The sequence below is a fragment of the Macaca mulatta genome, chromosome 1, assembly GCF_049350105.2.
Source record: "Macaca mulatta isolate MMU2019108-1 chromosome 1, T2T-MMU8v2.0, whole genome shotgun sequence".
In the NCBI taxonomy this organism is placed as follows: domain Eukaryota; kingdom Metazoa; phylum Chordata; class Mammalia; order Primates; family Cercopithecidae; genus Macaca; species Macaca mulatta.
The window spans coordinates 1,078,606-1,094,920 of record NC_133406.1 but is presented as its reverse complement, the minus strand read 5'-3'; the positions used below and the strand labels follow the sequence as shown (position 1 = coordinate 1,094,920).

Genomic DNA, 16,315 nt, shown 5'->3' with positions numbered 1-16,315 from the left:
GCGAGAGGCCCCCTTGGGGACGGGGATGGTTACCGAAGTCTCCCTTCTTGCTCCCGACTGTCAGGCCTCCTCCTCTCCCACCAGCAGCTCAGGGATGGGGCTGGCTCAGGGGCCTCCTGTCCCACCAGCAGTTCACGGATGGGGCTGGTTCAGGGTACTCTTCTCCGATCAGCAGCTCAGGGATGGGGCTTGGTCAGGGACCTCCTCCTCTCCCGTGAGCAGTTCAGGGATGGGGCTGGCTCCGAGGCCTCCTCTCCCATGAGCAGTTCAGGGATGGGGCTGGCTCCGAGGCCTCCTCTCCCAGGCTCGGCTGCTGCTCAGCCCCGCTCCCGGCTCTGAGCGCCTCTCCCCTAAATAATGTTATTCAGAGTAAAAACTAGAAAAACACATTTTAATGAAGTAAATGTTCAGGTTAACTTTATTGTAGGATGTTAACTAAATGTTTTATACTAGAGAAATATTATTAAATATTTAACATAAAATATGAAGATGTATATGACACTTTAATGAAAAATCATTATTTTGCCTTTCACAATTGGAAATTTTAAAACAATAGTAGTAAATGTTAACAATGTTTTAGGGAGTTGGGCATCATAACGTATTGTCGGCGTACCTGAAATATGGTACAAACATTTTAAAAAGAACATTGCGGCAGTGTATGTTAAGGACCTTAAATAAACTATCAAGTTACTTTCTAATAATAAAACTATTTAATGTTGATGATTTAGACATAAAATAAGCAATTATTATATATTAATAACATTTTTTCCCTGGCAATTGAGATTTTCTTTGCTTGATTCCAGACCTGTAACAGTCTCCTGTCCCTGGTGTGCTAAGGAAAAATTACTAGCATAATGATATATAAAAATGTATTGCTAAAAGAAGTTCAAAATTGACTGGAAGTGCTAATGTTAATATTAGATGCATCATGTGCTGTATATTTTTTAAAGCCTGCTTTTGCAACTCATAGTAATACCTAATGTGGACCCAAGAACAGCATGAAATCAGAGACAGTAAAAATCCCACTACCAAGATATTATTGCAAGCAAGAGAAAGTCATTCTGCAGAAAAGATCTGAGGACGATATAGGAATTTAGAAGTCAGAATTCAGAGATTTTTGAATTGACAGATTAAAATTCAAAAATACTCTGTGATAGGGCTAAAAAACATTTTTCGTATTGGGGATATAGCAACATAGAAAGTCCTACATTGAGGGTAGTAGAAGACTGTATATAAATAAACATGCCCACATACACGCACACACGCACACACACACATATAGATATTTCTTAATAAACAGTGTAAAGAGCATGGTTCAATCAGCATGGGATTGTAAAGCATACTTGGATGAAATTGGAAGTGGAAAGTTAGGTATTTTAAGCATCAACCACAAATCTAAAGTACTGCACATAGAAATAATTAGTACACTAAAAGGTATAGTATATCACAATCTAAAGACGTGCATTTGTAGTGGTGAGTGTTCCGATACCTGGGTATCATTGGAGATACGGGTAGTCTCCTGAACATCCCGTTGTAGGTCACTGGTAGCTGGATGTGTCCTTTAAACTTCTGTGGAAATTCATTTGAGAAGAAACACAACTTCTGTTGAGGAGTTCTTATGCTATAAGTAAAGTAAGCAAGACATTAATTAGACAAAATAAGGTAAAACTTTGTATTCACTTAGAGAGTTTAAGAGGCCATTAGCCATTAGTCCCTATAGTGCCTAAGTAAATCCATTCTACTTAATAAGTTGCTACCTGACTTAGTAAGTTAACAAGTTGAAACTTATTTTAGGAAAAAAAAAAATATTCTTATATCTACATCAGATTCTCTTATGTAGACACATTACAGGATGAATGAGGAGTTAATGTGAGCAACATCATATTTTTGATCATTCTTTCTCCATGATTTGTGTTGCTTCTGTCCAAATTCCATGAGCTGTCCTCCAGATGACATTATGAGAGGCGTGGAAAAGGTCATTTTCCACTTGTTCCATCCACATGATTGCAGTTGTAACATACTGGGACTCAATTCATTTTCACATATGTATATGAGACTTAAATCATACCACATTTCAGGCCAGGTTATGTTTCTATAAGTATCCTATGCCTGCCTTGCCTTGCACCTACACTTAATCCTATCATCTACAGCATTAGCACTGACAATGTTCTGGTGTCAATGAAAAATGTCCTCGAGAGTAACTTTCTACTTAAAAAAATGAATAGGAAAATTCCTTTCACATGTGTGTTCTCTCTGTTTCCACATTCAATGTCTATAGAATGTTATTAGTGTCTCTGGAAAGAAAACCAAACCTTCTGCCTTTCCAAGTGTTGAAAGATGTGGCTATTTTCAAAACCCCAACAATAATAAAGTTATTACATATGCTTGTTTTTTCAACGGATGTCTAAAAATGTATTGTTCCTTTTGTGGATGTCAGTTTCAATCACCCAACACACTATAGGAAGAAAAAGATAATCCAAAGCTTCCACCTCCTTCCCACTAAAATTGTAAGAATATATAAGAATTACATTTAAAATACAATTAACCCATTATATTAAAAACATGTACTAATATAATGTGTGTATTTTTATAAACTTCCTAAAATTATATTTTAAGCCTTATAATAAATTTCTTTTAAAAAATCCACAATGCCACTTGAAATTACCATTCTTCATTGAATGTTTTGTTTTGACACTTTGGTTTTCTCAAGTGAAAAATACAGGCACATACACATATATACATACACATACCTACATTGAATGTAGTCAAATTAATTTTCTCATTCTTTGTTAGAAGCATGAATACAGTATTTAAGAATATCCTGAAAATTATGTTTTATTTCATGTATACATACAGTTTTATATTATACAAACCTTTCTAGTGATTTATCCTAAAAGTTATTGCAAAGGCAAAAATAAATGTTTCTATTAGGAATATTTTTAAATGATTGTATTAATAGGAAAACCTAGAAAAACACATTTTAATGAGGTAAATGTTTAAGTTAATTTTATCAAGTTAAATACTGTTGTATATTAAAGTGTTTAACAAAATATAAAAGTATCATAGCAAGCTTTAATGGGTGAAATTGATTACTTTGCCTTCCACAATTGGAAAGTTTAAGACAACAACAATAATTGTTTTCAAAGATTTGGGTTGAATTTGACATAAAAACTATAGGTATAATAATGTTATAAATTTTAATAAGTATTAATATAACTTAAGAATGTGATATGATTTATTTATAGAATCTAAAAGAATCAGAATCTATCACACAACTTCAAAAACTGTCTACACATGGTAAAGATTGTTACACAAAAGGGAAATATTTTCACGTCTATATAACTCATATATTTATATATAATATCAGTCTCAAAATGCATAATAGACTTCTTAAACTACTTAAATAGGCAGGTTTCTCTTAGATTCTGATTCTTAAATATACATATATGACAATCAAAATTTAAACATAGAATATTTTGTGATATTAAGTGATAACTTGTTTTAGATTTGATAATAGTATAATAATTATGTTTAAAAAGATGCATGTTGCTAAATAAGTATGTTGAGGCAATTATGGATGCAAGAAGGTTATGTATAGGATTAATATAAAAATGTGCAGTGGGTAGAGACGTGAAAATATTTCCCTTTTGTATAACAATGTTTGCCATGTGTAGACAATTTTTGAAGTTGTGCGATAGATTCACCAAGGTTGCTTTTGATATCCCCTCACTTCATATCCCATTTAATACCTCAAGAGGAATCTCCAAAATTTGGCATTTGGATCAGAATTCCACGATTTTCATAGACTACATAGAGATGCTTTAAAATCTTTCTTACAGTTTGTCTTGCCATAAGAAAACACGATATACTTTCTTACCTCCTTTTCAGTAAAGCTCAGAGAAAAAATGTCTTTGTATACATATTTCAAATTTCTGATCCCACAGAAATACAAACTACCATCAGAGAATACTATAAACACCTCTATGCAAATAAAAAAGAAAATCTAGAATAAATGAATAAATATCTGGCCACATACACCCTCCCAAGACTACAGTAGGAAGAAGTCAAATCCCTGAATAGACCAGGAACAAGTTCTGAAATTGAGACATTGATTAAGAGCCCACCAATCAAAAAAGGCCCAGGACCAGATGGATTCACAACCGAATTTTTTGCCAGAGGTACAAAGAGGAGCTGGTACCATTCATTCTGAAGCTATTCTGAACAATTAAAAAAGAGGGACTCTTTCCTAACTCATTTTATGAGGCCAGCATCATCCTGATTCCAAAACCTGGCAGAGGCACAACAAAAAAAATAAAATAAAATTTCAGGCCAATATCCCTGATGAACATCAATGTGAAAATCATCAATAAAATACTGGAAAACTGAATCCAGCAGCATATCAGGGAGCTTATCCACAGCAAACAAGTCAGCTTCACCCTGGGATGCAAAGCTGGTTGAACATATGCAAATCAATAAATGTAATCCATCACATAAACAGAACCAATGACAAAAACCACATGATTATCTCAATAGATGCAGAAAAGGCCATTGATAAAATTCAGCACCCTTCATGCTAGCTCCTCAATAAACTAGGTATTGATGGAACATGTCTGAAAATAATAGGAGCTATTTATGACAAACCCATAGCCAATATCAAATTGAATGGGAAAAACTTGAAACATTCTCTTTGAAAACTGGTACAAGACAAGGATGCCCTCTCTCACCACTCTTATTCAACATAGTATTGGAAGTTCTGACCAGGGCAATCAGGCAAGAGAAAGAAATAAAGTATATTCAAATAGGAAGAGAGGAAGTCAAATTGTCTCTTTTTGCAGATGACATGATTGTGTATTTAGAAAACTCCATTGTCTCAGCCCAAAAACACCTTAAGCTGATAATCAACTTCAGCAAAGTCTCAGGATACAAAATCAATGTGTAAAACTCACAGGCATTCCTATACAGCAATAACAGACAAACAGAGAGCCAAATCATGAGTGAACGCCCGTTTGCAACTGCGACAAAGAAAGTAAAATACCTAGGAATACAACTTAGAAGGGGTGTGAAGGACCTCTTCAAGGAGAACTACAAACCACTGCTTAAGGAATTAAGAGAGGGCAAAAACAAATGGAAAAAAAAATCCATGCTCATGCATAGAAAGAATCAATATTGTGAAAATGGCCATACTGCCCACAGTAATTTATAGATTCAATGCTATTCTCATCAGGCTACCATTGACTTTCTTCACAGAACTAGAAAAAACTACCTTAAGTTTCATATGGAACCAAAAAAGAGCCTGTATAGCCATGACATTCCTAAACAAACAAAAAGAACAAAGCTGGAGGCATGACGCAACCTGACTTCAAACCCTACTACAAGGCCCTGGTAACCAAAACAGCATGGTACTGGTACCAAAACAGATATATAGACTAATGGAACAGAACAGAGGCCTCAGAAATAACACCACAAATCTACAACCATTTGATCTTTGACAAACCTGACAAAAACAAACAATGGGAAAAGGATTCCCTATTTAGTAAATGATGCTGGGAAAACTGGCTATCCATATGCAAAAAACAGAAACTGGACTCCTTCCTGACACCTTATACAAAAATTAACTCAAGATGGATTAAATATTTAAACATAAAACCTAAAACCATAAAAAACCTAGAAGAAATCCTAGGCAATACCACTCAGGACATAGGCATGGGAAAAGACTTCATGACTAAAACACCAAAAGCAATGCCACTGATACGTTGTGGATGTTGTGGATGCCCTTTGTGTATCATGAGTAGTAAAAGGCTGACTAGTATAAGGGCACAGTATGAAGCCGAACACAGACCTTAACCATATATGAAATCTCATTAAATGATCGAGGAACTGCAATTGCAACACCTGGAAACAAAGAAAATTGTCTTTGATGCACCTCATGTCTTGGATGTGCACTTTGTGACTTGCTCTGGATGCAAGATGATTAAACATGAAGGCTTCCACATCCAAACAAATGCTTTAGATGTCATTACCTAGTCCCACCAATGTCCTGTTTCTTTGCCATGGTAGTGACAAAGTGAGTTTGGGAGCCAGTGAGTTTGTGACACAAGAAACAGGAATAAAGATAAAAATGGAAAAAAGAGTTGCACTTGACTCATACTCAATAGGTAATATAAATGAGAAATACCCCTATTTTGTAAGCCATTGAGATTTGGGAGTTGTAAACAAAGTAACTTATAGCGCCAGGGGTGTGAACCAACCATTTCACCAATAACAGTAATCTCATTCTTCATGATTATTTTGGAACTATCCATTCAATAGGTTGTTTAACAATATGATCAGGTATTTATTTACTGAAGGGGACATTCTGATAAAGAATTCCCCATACTGTTCCGATGGTAACCTGAGTAGTGTGTGTGGACACTGAATTGCAGATGTGAATCTGGTGATGCAGCTTTAGTATTTTTATGGTAAAAGGACCCACACTTGGCATGGGACTGAAACTATATAAAGTAGAGACAAAATATGGCAAATTAATTATTTAATCCACTGAATAAAATATTCTGTATTTGGAACACCAAATGTTAATCTGTAATTATTACACAAATCTGAGTTGAGTTTTAGTTATTTGCAGTGTAAAATGTTAATAATAATAATAATAATAATGAGTTAAAATGATTCTGCTCCTGCTGCTAATGATGTGTACACCGATTCCAAACTATTTGCATTTAATACAGAAACAGGTACAGGTAATGGAATAAAATATTCATTTACTCGTCAATGCATGGCCCTAGAGGAAAGAGATATCATAGATGTTTCTTATGAATAATTGGCATATTGCTTTTGACAGACCCCTCAAACATCTATTACCTGTTTATAGGCTACTGAAATCCAAATGTACCTTTATCATCACCTGTATCAAAATACATATTGATACAAATCTAGAGATTTGATACAAAGCTAGAGAATGTCTAGAATGTTTTATATTTTTGAAACTGGACCTTATCAATTATAATATAAAGGAACAAGAATATATTTTAAAAGTGTTCCTCCAATCTTTTAAAAATTCCATTTTAATTGAAATCTCTACTATTTTGGGTAAAGCATGGTTGCAACAAAATTTCAGATTACCTTTACTGATTTTTAAAAATTATTTATTTATTTAAATTTCTGTGTGTACATAGTAGGTGTATATATTTGTGGGGTGCATGAGATGTTTAGATACAGGCATGCAATATGAAATAAGCACATCAGGGAAAATAGAATATTCATTCCCTCAAGCATTTATTTTGTTACAAATCATCCAATTATATTTTTTATTTTAAAATATGCAATTAAGTTATTATTGACTATAGTCACCCTATTTGCTGTGAAATAGTGGGTCTTATTCATTCCTTCTATTTTTTTGGTACCCATTAACAATCCTCGCCTTCCCTGCCACTGCTCACTACCCTTCTTAGCCTCTGGTAACCACCTTCTAATCTCTTTGTCCACGAGTTCAATAGATTTGATTTTTAGATTCCACAAAGAAGTGAAAACATGTCATGTTTGTCCTTCTGTGCCTGGCTTATTTCACTTAACATAATGGTCTCCAGTTCTACCCATGGACACCATTCTTTTTTTTTATGGCTGAATAATACCCCATTGTGTATATGTACCACATTTTCTTTATCCAGTCATCTTAAATGAACACTTAGTTGACTTCTGAATCTTAGCTATTGTAAACACTGCTGCAACAAACATAGGAGTGCAGACATCACTTTGATATCTGCAGTAGGAATGCTGGGTCATATGGAAACTCAAGTTTTAGTTTATTGAGGAACTTACAAACTATTATCCACAGTGGTTGTACTAATTTGCATTCCCACCAACAGTGAACAAGGATTCCCTTTTCTCTGCATCCTTGCTAGCATTTGTTATTGCCTGTCTTTTGGATGAAAACCATTTTAACTGCGGTGAGGTAACATCTCATTGTAGTTTTGATTTGCATTTTTGTGATGATCAGTAATGTTGGGCACCTTTTCATATGCCTGTTTGCCATCTGTATGTCTTCTTTTGGGAAATGTCTCTTCAAATATTTTGCCCATTTTTTTGTTCAAATTATTAGATTTTATTCTTATAGAGGTGTTTGAGCTACTCATATATATTCTGATTATTAATTCCTTGTCAGAGGGTTTGCTTGCAAATATTTCTCCCATTTTTGAGTTTTCTCTTCACTTTGTTAATTGTAATCTTTACTTTGCAGAAGCTTTGTAACTTGATGTGATCTTGTTTGTCCATGTTTGCTTTGGTGGCCTGTGCTTGTGGGGCCTGTGCTTCTTGTGCTCGAGGAGCCTTTGCCCAGGCCAGTGTACTGGAGACTTTCCCCCAGAGCTTTCTTGTAGTAGTTTCATAGTTTGATTTCTTAGATTTAAGTCTTTAATTTATTTTGATTTGATTTTTGTGTTTGGCAAGAGATAGAGATATAGTTTCATTCTTCTGTTCGTGAATATTCCAGTTTCCCAGCACCATTTATTGAAGAGGCTCATTTCCCCAGTGTATGTTCTTTGCACCTTTGTCGAAGTTAAGTTTACCATAGGTGTGCAAATTTGTTTCTGAATTCTCTATTCTGCGCCATTGGTCTATGATCCTGTTTTTATACCAGTACCATGCTGTTTAGTTTACTATAGGTCTGCAGTATAATGTAAAGTCATGTAATTCCTCCCTTTTTGTTCTTTTTGCTTAGGATAGCTTTGGTTATTCTGGGTCTTTTGTGGTTCTATATAAATTTTGGGACTGTTTTTTCTATTTCTGTGGAGAATGTCATTGGTAATTTTAATAGGGATTGCATTGCATCTGTAGATTACTTTGGATAGTATGGGCATTTTAATAATACTGACTCTTCCCATCAATGAACATGAAATATTTTTCAATTTTTTGGTTTCCTATTCAAGTTTTTCTTCAGTGTTCTACAGTTTTCATTATAGAGATTTTTCACTTCTTTGGTTAATTCCTGGGTATTTAATTTTATATGTGGCTATTATAAATGGAATTATTTTAAAATTTTATTTATACAGTGTTCACTCATGGCATATAGTAATGCTACTGATTTTTGTATGTCGATATTGGATCCTGCAACTTTGCTAAATTTGTTTATGTTATTATAGTTTTCTTGTGGAGTATTTAGGTTTTTCCAAATATAAGATCATATCATCAGCAAACAAGGATAATTTGACTTATTTTTTTCCAATTCGTGTGTCCACTATGTCTTCCTTTTGTCTGATTGCTCCAGCTAGGACCATGAATACTGTGTTAAATAACAGTGGTGACAGCGGGTATTCGTGTCGTGTTCCAGATCTTACTGGAAAGGTTTTCAGTTTTTCCCCATTCAGTATGATGTTAGTTGTAGGTCTGTCCTATATGGCTTTTAAAAATGTTTTGTTATGTTAACATAAAGATTCGTTCCTTCTATACCCAGTCTCTTGAGGGTTTTTATCATGAGGAAATAATGAGTTTTATCAAATGCTTTTTTAGCATCAGTTGAAATGATCATATGGTTTTTATCCTTCATTTTGTTGATATGATGTGTCACATTGATTGATTTGCATATGTTGAACTATGCTTGCTTCCCAGGGATAAATCTCACTTGGTTATGATGAATGATCTTTCTAATACGTTGTTGACTTCAGTGTGATGGTATTTTTGTGGAGGATTTTTGCATCAATATTCATCAGAGGTATTAGCCTGTAGTTTTCCTTTGTTTTTTTTTTTTTTAATATCTTTGTCTGGTTTTGGTATCGGTGTAATACTGGCCTCATAGAATGAGTTTGGAAGTATTTTCTCCTGTTGTATTTTTTTTTGAACAGTTTGGGTAGGGTTGGTATTAATTTTTTTGTTTTGTTTTTAATGTTTGGTAGCATTCAGCAGTGAAGTGATTGTGTTTTGTGATTTTATTTATAGGTAACCAAATGGGTAATTCTTATTACAGCTTAAATTTTGTTATTTGTTATTGGTCTGTTCAGATTTTTGATTTCTTCCTCACTCAATCTTGGTAGGTTATGTGCATCTAGGAATTTGTCCATGTCTTCTAGAATTTCCGATTTATTTGCATATAGTTGCTCATACTAGTTGCTGATGAGCCTTTGAATTTCTTTAGTATCAGTTGTAATGCATCCTTTTTCATGTCTGATTTTATTTATTTGGATCTTCTCTTTTTTTCTCGTAGCCTGTCTAAAGGTTTCTCAATTTTGTTTAACTTTTATAAAAACCAACTTTTTGTTTCATTGATCTTTTGTATTTTTTATTTCAATTTCATAAAAAATAAAATTTATTTGTTCTTTGGTGATCTGATCTTTACTGTTTCTTTTCATTGATGAATTTTGAGTTTGGTTTGCTCTTGCTTTTCTAGTTCTTTAAGTTACATTGTTAAATTGTTTATTTGAAGTTTTCCTCCTTTCTGATGTAGGTATTTTTAGCTATAAACTGCCCAGTGAGTACTGCTTTTGATATGTTCCATAGGTTTTGATGTTTATTTCCGTTATTACTTGTTTTGAGAAAATTTTCAATTTCCTTTTTTATGTCTTCATTGATCCACTGGTCATTTAGGAGCATATTGTTCAGTTTTCATGTATTTACATAGATTCCCATATTCCTCTTGTTATTTATTTCCACTATTATTCAATCATGATCAGAGATGTTTGTTTTTTTTTTTTTTTTGAATGTCTTAAGACTTGTTTTGGGATTTAACATGTAGTCTATCCATGAGAATGATTCATATGCTAAGGAAAAGAACATGTATTCTGTAGCTCTTGGAGGAAATGTTCTGTAAATATAGATCCATTTGAACCCCAGTGCAAATTAAGTCTGAAGTTTCTTTGTTGATTTTCTGTCTGGAATATCTGTCAAGCGCTGACAGTGGGGTCATGACGTTTCCAGAAATTATTATATTGGGTCCTATCTCTCTTAAGCTCTAGTAATATTTCCTTTATGTATCTAGGTGCTCCAACATGTGTTGTGTGAGGGGCCCAGTGGGAAGCAATTGAATCGTGGGGGCAAATCTTTCCCATGCTGTTCTTGTGATAGTGAATAAGTCTCACGAGATCTGATGGTTTTATAAAGAGGAGTTCTCCTGCACGTTTTCCCTCTTTTTGCCTGCTGCCATCTATGTAAGATGTGACTTGTTCCTCCTTTCCTTCCTCCATGATTGTGAAGGCTTCCCAGCTGTATATAACTGTAAGTTCATTAAACCTCTTCCTTTTGTAAATTTCTTAATCTCAGGTATGTCTTTATCAGCAGTGTGAAAATGGACTAATACATGAATTGACACCTTTATCGTTATATAGTGACCTTCTTTGTCTCTTCATATGGTTTATGTCTTGAAACCTATTTTGTCTGATATAAGTATAGTGACTCCTGCTCTTTCTTGGTTGCCATTGGCTTGGAATATCTTTTTTCATGCTTTATTTTCAGTCTATGTGTGTCTTTATAGGTGATGTGTGTTTCTTGTAGGCAACAGATCCATGGGTCTTGTTTTCTCATAAATTCAGCCAGTCTATGTCTTTTGAATGGAAAGTTTAGTCCATTTACATTTAATGTTGTTCTTGATAAGTAAGGACATAATTCTGCCATTTTTTGGTTGATTTATAGTTGTTTTGTGGTCTTCTCTTTCTTCTTTCCTTCCTGTCTTCCTCTAATGAAGGCGATTTTCTCTGGTGATATGATTGAGTTTCTTGCTTTTTATTTTTTTGTGTATCCTTTATATGTTTTATGGTTTGAGGTTACCATGAGGCTTCCAGACGCTATCGTATAACTCATTATTTTAACCTGATAACAACTTGACACTATTTGCATAAACAAATAGGCAAAAAGAATTCTAATAAAAAGTCTATGCCTTAACTTCAGACCCCTGCTTTTTAGCTTTTTGTTATTTTTATTTATATCTTACTGTATTGACTATGCCTTGAAGAATTGTTGTAGTTGCTGTTTTTCATTGGTTAATTGTTTAGTTTTTCTGTTTAGGATAAGAATAGTTTGCACACCACAGTTACCGTGTTATAATAGTCTGTAATTTTCTGTGTATTACTATTACCAGTGAATTTTATACCTTCAGGTGATTATTTATTGCTCATAAATGTCCTTTTCATTCTGACTGAAGTATTCCCTTTAGCATTTCTTGTGGCGGAGTCCTGGTATTGATGAAATCCATTAGCTTTTGTTCTTCTGAGAAAGTTTTTATTTCTCCTTCATATTTGATGGATATTTTTGCTGGATATAATATTCTAGTGTAAAAGTATTTTTCCACCTCCAACATTTTAAGTATGTCATGCCCCCTCTCCTGCTATGTAAGGTTTTCACTTAAAAGTATACTTCCAGACATGTCAGAGTTCCCTCGCATGTTCTTTGTTTGTTTTATCTTGCTGATTTTAGTATTATTCTTCTTTTGTTTTAATCCTTGACCTTTGAGAGTTTGATTATTAAATGCTTTCACATAGTCTGCTTTGGGTCAAACCTGATTGGTGTTCTTTAACCTTTGTATTATTGATATCATTCTCTAGGTTTTATAAGTTGTCTGCTATTATTTCTTTGGATAAATGTTCTACCCCTCTTTGTCTACCTCTTCTTTAAGGCCAATAAGTCTTAGAAATATAAAGGCAAATATCCTTTTGAAGCTATTTTCTAGATCCTATTGTCATGGTTCATTGGTTTTTATTCTTTTTTCTTTTGTTGCCTCTGACTATGTGTTTTCAAATTCACTAATTCTTTCTTCTGCTTGATCCATTCTGCTATTAATAACTCTGATGCATTCTTTAGTATCTCAATTGCATTTTTCTGCTCCAGTATTTCTGCTTGATTCTTTTTAATGATTCAATCTCTTATTTAAATTTATCTGATAGAATTCTGAATTCTTTCTCTGGATTATCTTTCATTTCTCAGAGTTTCCTCAACAGAGCTATTTTGAATTCTCTATCTGAAGAGTCACATATATCTGTTTATTGAGGATTGTTCCCTGCTGCCTTACAGTGTTTATTTTGTGAAGTGATATTTTCCTGGATGATGATGATGTGATAGATGTTCTTCAGTGTCAGGGCAATGAATGGTTAGGTATTTACTGTAGTCTTCACTGTCTGGGCTTATTTGTTGCCATCCTTCTTGGGAAGGCTTTTCAGATATTTGAAAGCCCTTAGGTGTTATAATCTAAGCTGTAGCTACTTTAGGGGGCACTGCAAGTCCAGCAGTGCTGTGGTTCTTATGGACTCATAAGTGTGCTACCTTGATGGTCTTGGACAAGGTTTGAGAGAATTCTTTGGATTTCCAAGCAGAATCTCTTGTTCCCTTCCCTTACTTTGTCTCAAACATACAGGACTCTCTCTCTCTCTCTGTCTGTGTGTGTTTGTGTGTGTGTGTGTATATATATACATATGTATATATATGTGTGTGTATATATACAGATATATATATATATGCACACACACAGAGATATATATATATCTGTTCTGAGACACCTAAAGCTGGGGGTGGAATGACACAATTACCCTTGTGGCCACCACCACTCTTACCATACTGGGTCAGACCTGAAGACAGCACAGCACTGTGTCTTCCCAAAACCTGCCCTAACCTGGTTACTGCTTATGTTCACTCAAGGCCCTGTGATTCTACAATCAGCAGATGGCAAAGCGAGCAAGACGTGTGTCCTTCCCTTCAGGGTGAGATCCCCTAAGCCCCGATTGGTCCAGAAGTGCCATCTGGGAGTCAGGGACTAGAGCCAAAATCCTTGGAAGTCTACCTGGTGTTCTATTGTATTACGGCTGAGCTGGCACTAAAACCACATGATGGCATACTTCCCAATCTTTGCCCCTGTTTCCAAAGGAGGAGGAGCCTCACCCCATAGCCACCACCACCTCAGGCCACGAGGAGTACTGCCAGACTCCCACCAATGTTGTCTTAAGGCCCATGGTCTCTTAAGTCAGCATGTAGTGAATTTTGCTTGGCCTGGGACTCATCCTTGAGGGCTGTGGGCTCCCCTCTGGACTAGGGCAGGTCCAGAAATTCTGTTCAAGAGTCTAGTCCTAGAACTGGAGACACCAAGATCCCACTTGGTGCTCTAACCCCTGTGGGTGTGCTGGTACCTAAGGTACATGACAAAGTCCCCTTTATTTTCCCTCAGCTTTTCTCTAGCAAAAGGAGTTTTTGCCCCATAGCCACCACAGCTGGTTATGTGCTGAGTCTCACCTGAATGCAGCATGTCTCAGAGATTCACCCAAGGACCGCTGTATTAGTCAGGGTTTTCTAGAGGTACAGGACTAATAGGATAGATGTATTTATGAAGGGGAGTTTATTAAGGAGTATTGACTCACATGATCACAAGGTTAAGTCCAGCAATAGGCCATCTGCAAGCTGAGGAGCAAGGAAACCAGTCTGAGTCTCAAAACCTCAAAAGTAGGGAAGCCAACAGTGCAGTCTTCAGTCTGTGGCCAAAGGCCCAAGATTCCCAGGCAAACCACTGGTGTTGGTCCAAGAGTCCAAGAACTAAGTAATTTACAGTTCAATATTCGAAGGCAGGAAGCATCCAGCATGGGAGAAAGATGGAGTCCAGAAGACTTAGGCCAGTCTAGTCTTTCCATGTTCCTTGGCCTGCTTTAATCCTAGCCATGGTGGCAGCTGATTAGATGATGCCCACCCAGATTAAGGCTGGGTCTGCCTCTCCCAATCCACTGACTCAAATGTTAATCTCCTTTGGCAACACCCTCACAGACACACCCGGGAAGAATACTTTGCATACTTCAATCCAATCAAGGTGACACTCAGTGTTAACCATCACACCCTCGATGTAGTATCTGCTAGGTGCTGCTCGTTATTCAGGGCCGAGGGGCTCTTTAGTTTGCAGATGATGAATGTAGCCAGAACTGGGTCCTTTCCTTCAAGGCAGAGGGTCCCCTTCTGACCCAGGGTGTGTCTAGAAGTGTCATCTGGGAGCTAGGGCTTGGAATGGAGGCCTCATAAATCTGACCTGTCCCCTATTCTGCTGTGGCTTGGCTGGTATTCTAGACGCAAGACAAAATCCTCCCTACTCTTCCCTCTCCTCTCCTCAAGCGGAAGGAAGCGGTTTCTTTTGGAGCTTAGAGCTGAGCAGCCTGGGGTTAGGGGAATGATGCCAGCACTCCCTTGGCCACCCCGTCTGGTGTCTCAGTACATGACATGCCCCTCAGTCCACACTGTCTTTGGGCCTAGTTCAGCTGTAGGACTCACCTACGAGTTGCTGTCCTTATGGCTTAGATGGCCTTTCAAGTTTGCTTGGAGACACAGAGTGCTGTAGTCCTTGGTGGGGAGGTTGCAGGCCCTCAAATTTAGACCACTGTGATTGGTTCCCCTCTGGCTAGGGCTGCTTTAAATGCTCCCTTTGTGGGCAGGTGACAGTTGAGTTTGGTCCAGTTTTCCTTTTTGCTCTAACAGGACAGCAGTGAGTTCATTGCCTCACAATTGCTGTGTTCTCCCTCCCTTGGCACCCAGAGATGATCTCCGCATCATGCCACGTTGATGGCGGGTGGGGTGGGCTGATGTTCATGATTCAGGGCTGTTTTTAATCCCTTTAGTCCTTCTTTCAGTGATATGAAACCAGGTACTGTGAGTGCTCACCTGATTTTTCATTCTTAGAAAGGTGGTGTTTTGTGTGTAGAGAGTTGTTGACTTGGTGTCCTTGCAGGGGAATGGTTGTTGGAGCTTTCTATTTCATCATCTTGCTCAGCCCTCCCTCTATGGAATTTTTTTTTTTTTTTTTTTTTTTTTTTTTATGACGGGGTTTCACTGTGTTGCCCAGGCTGGTGTTGAACTTCTGTACCCAAGTGGTCCTCCTTCCTCAGCTGAGTAGCTGGGATTACAGGCCCACTCCATTTTACCTAGCTTTACTGATGTTTATCATTATCTATGTAGCAATCCAGCTAAGGAATTTTTATAACTTTTGTTTGCAATTTTAATCAACCTAATTGCATTATACAATTATATATTAGACAGATGTTAAGGCTGCTTAGTCCCACTTCATTTCTCACAAAATAATTCATTTGATATCTAAAGATTTTGCAAATAACTGTGTGGATCTCTTTAAACATATTCCATTATATCATGGTTTACACAAGTCATGTTAAACCCCTGTAATTCTTTATCTTGGGAAGTAAGCATGGTAAGGGAATTAGAAGAATTCCACAGCAGTGTCCAATTAGGCATTTTTCTCACCTGAAACCTTTGTTTATAGTGAAAATCCTACTTGAGAGGATTCCAAATGATGCAATTACCATGGGAAAATAAAATCCCAATGTTTATAAATTCCTGGATTTAAAGTACTTTGTTTTGTATT

At 36.2% G+C, this 16,315-nt stretch overlaps 1 long non-coding RNA gene across 3 annotated transcripts in view; it reads left to right on the top strand.

The window, feature by feature from the left end:
• LOC114678437 (uncharacterized) overlaps positions 1–16,315 on the top strand; it is a 267,034-nt gene that overhangs the window by 38,260 nt on the left and 212,459 nt on the right. The gene's annotated exons all lie outside the window — the stretch shown is intronic.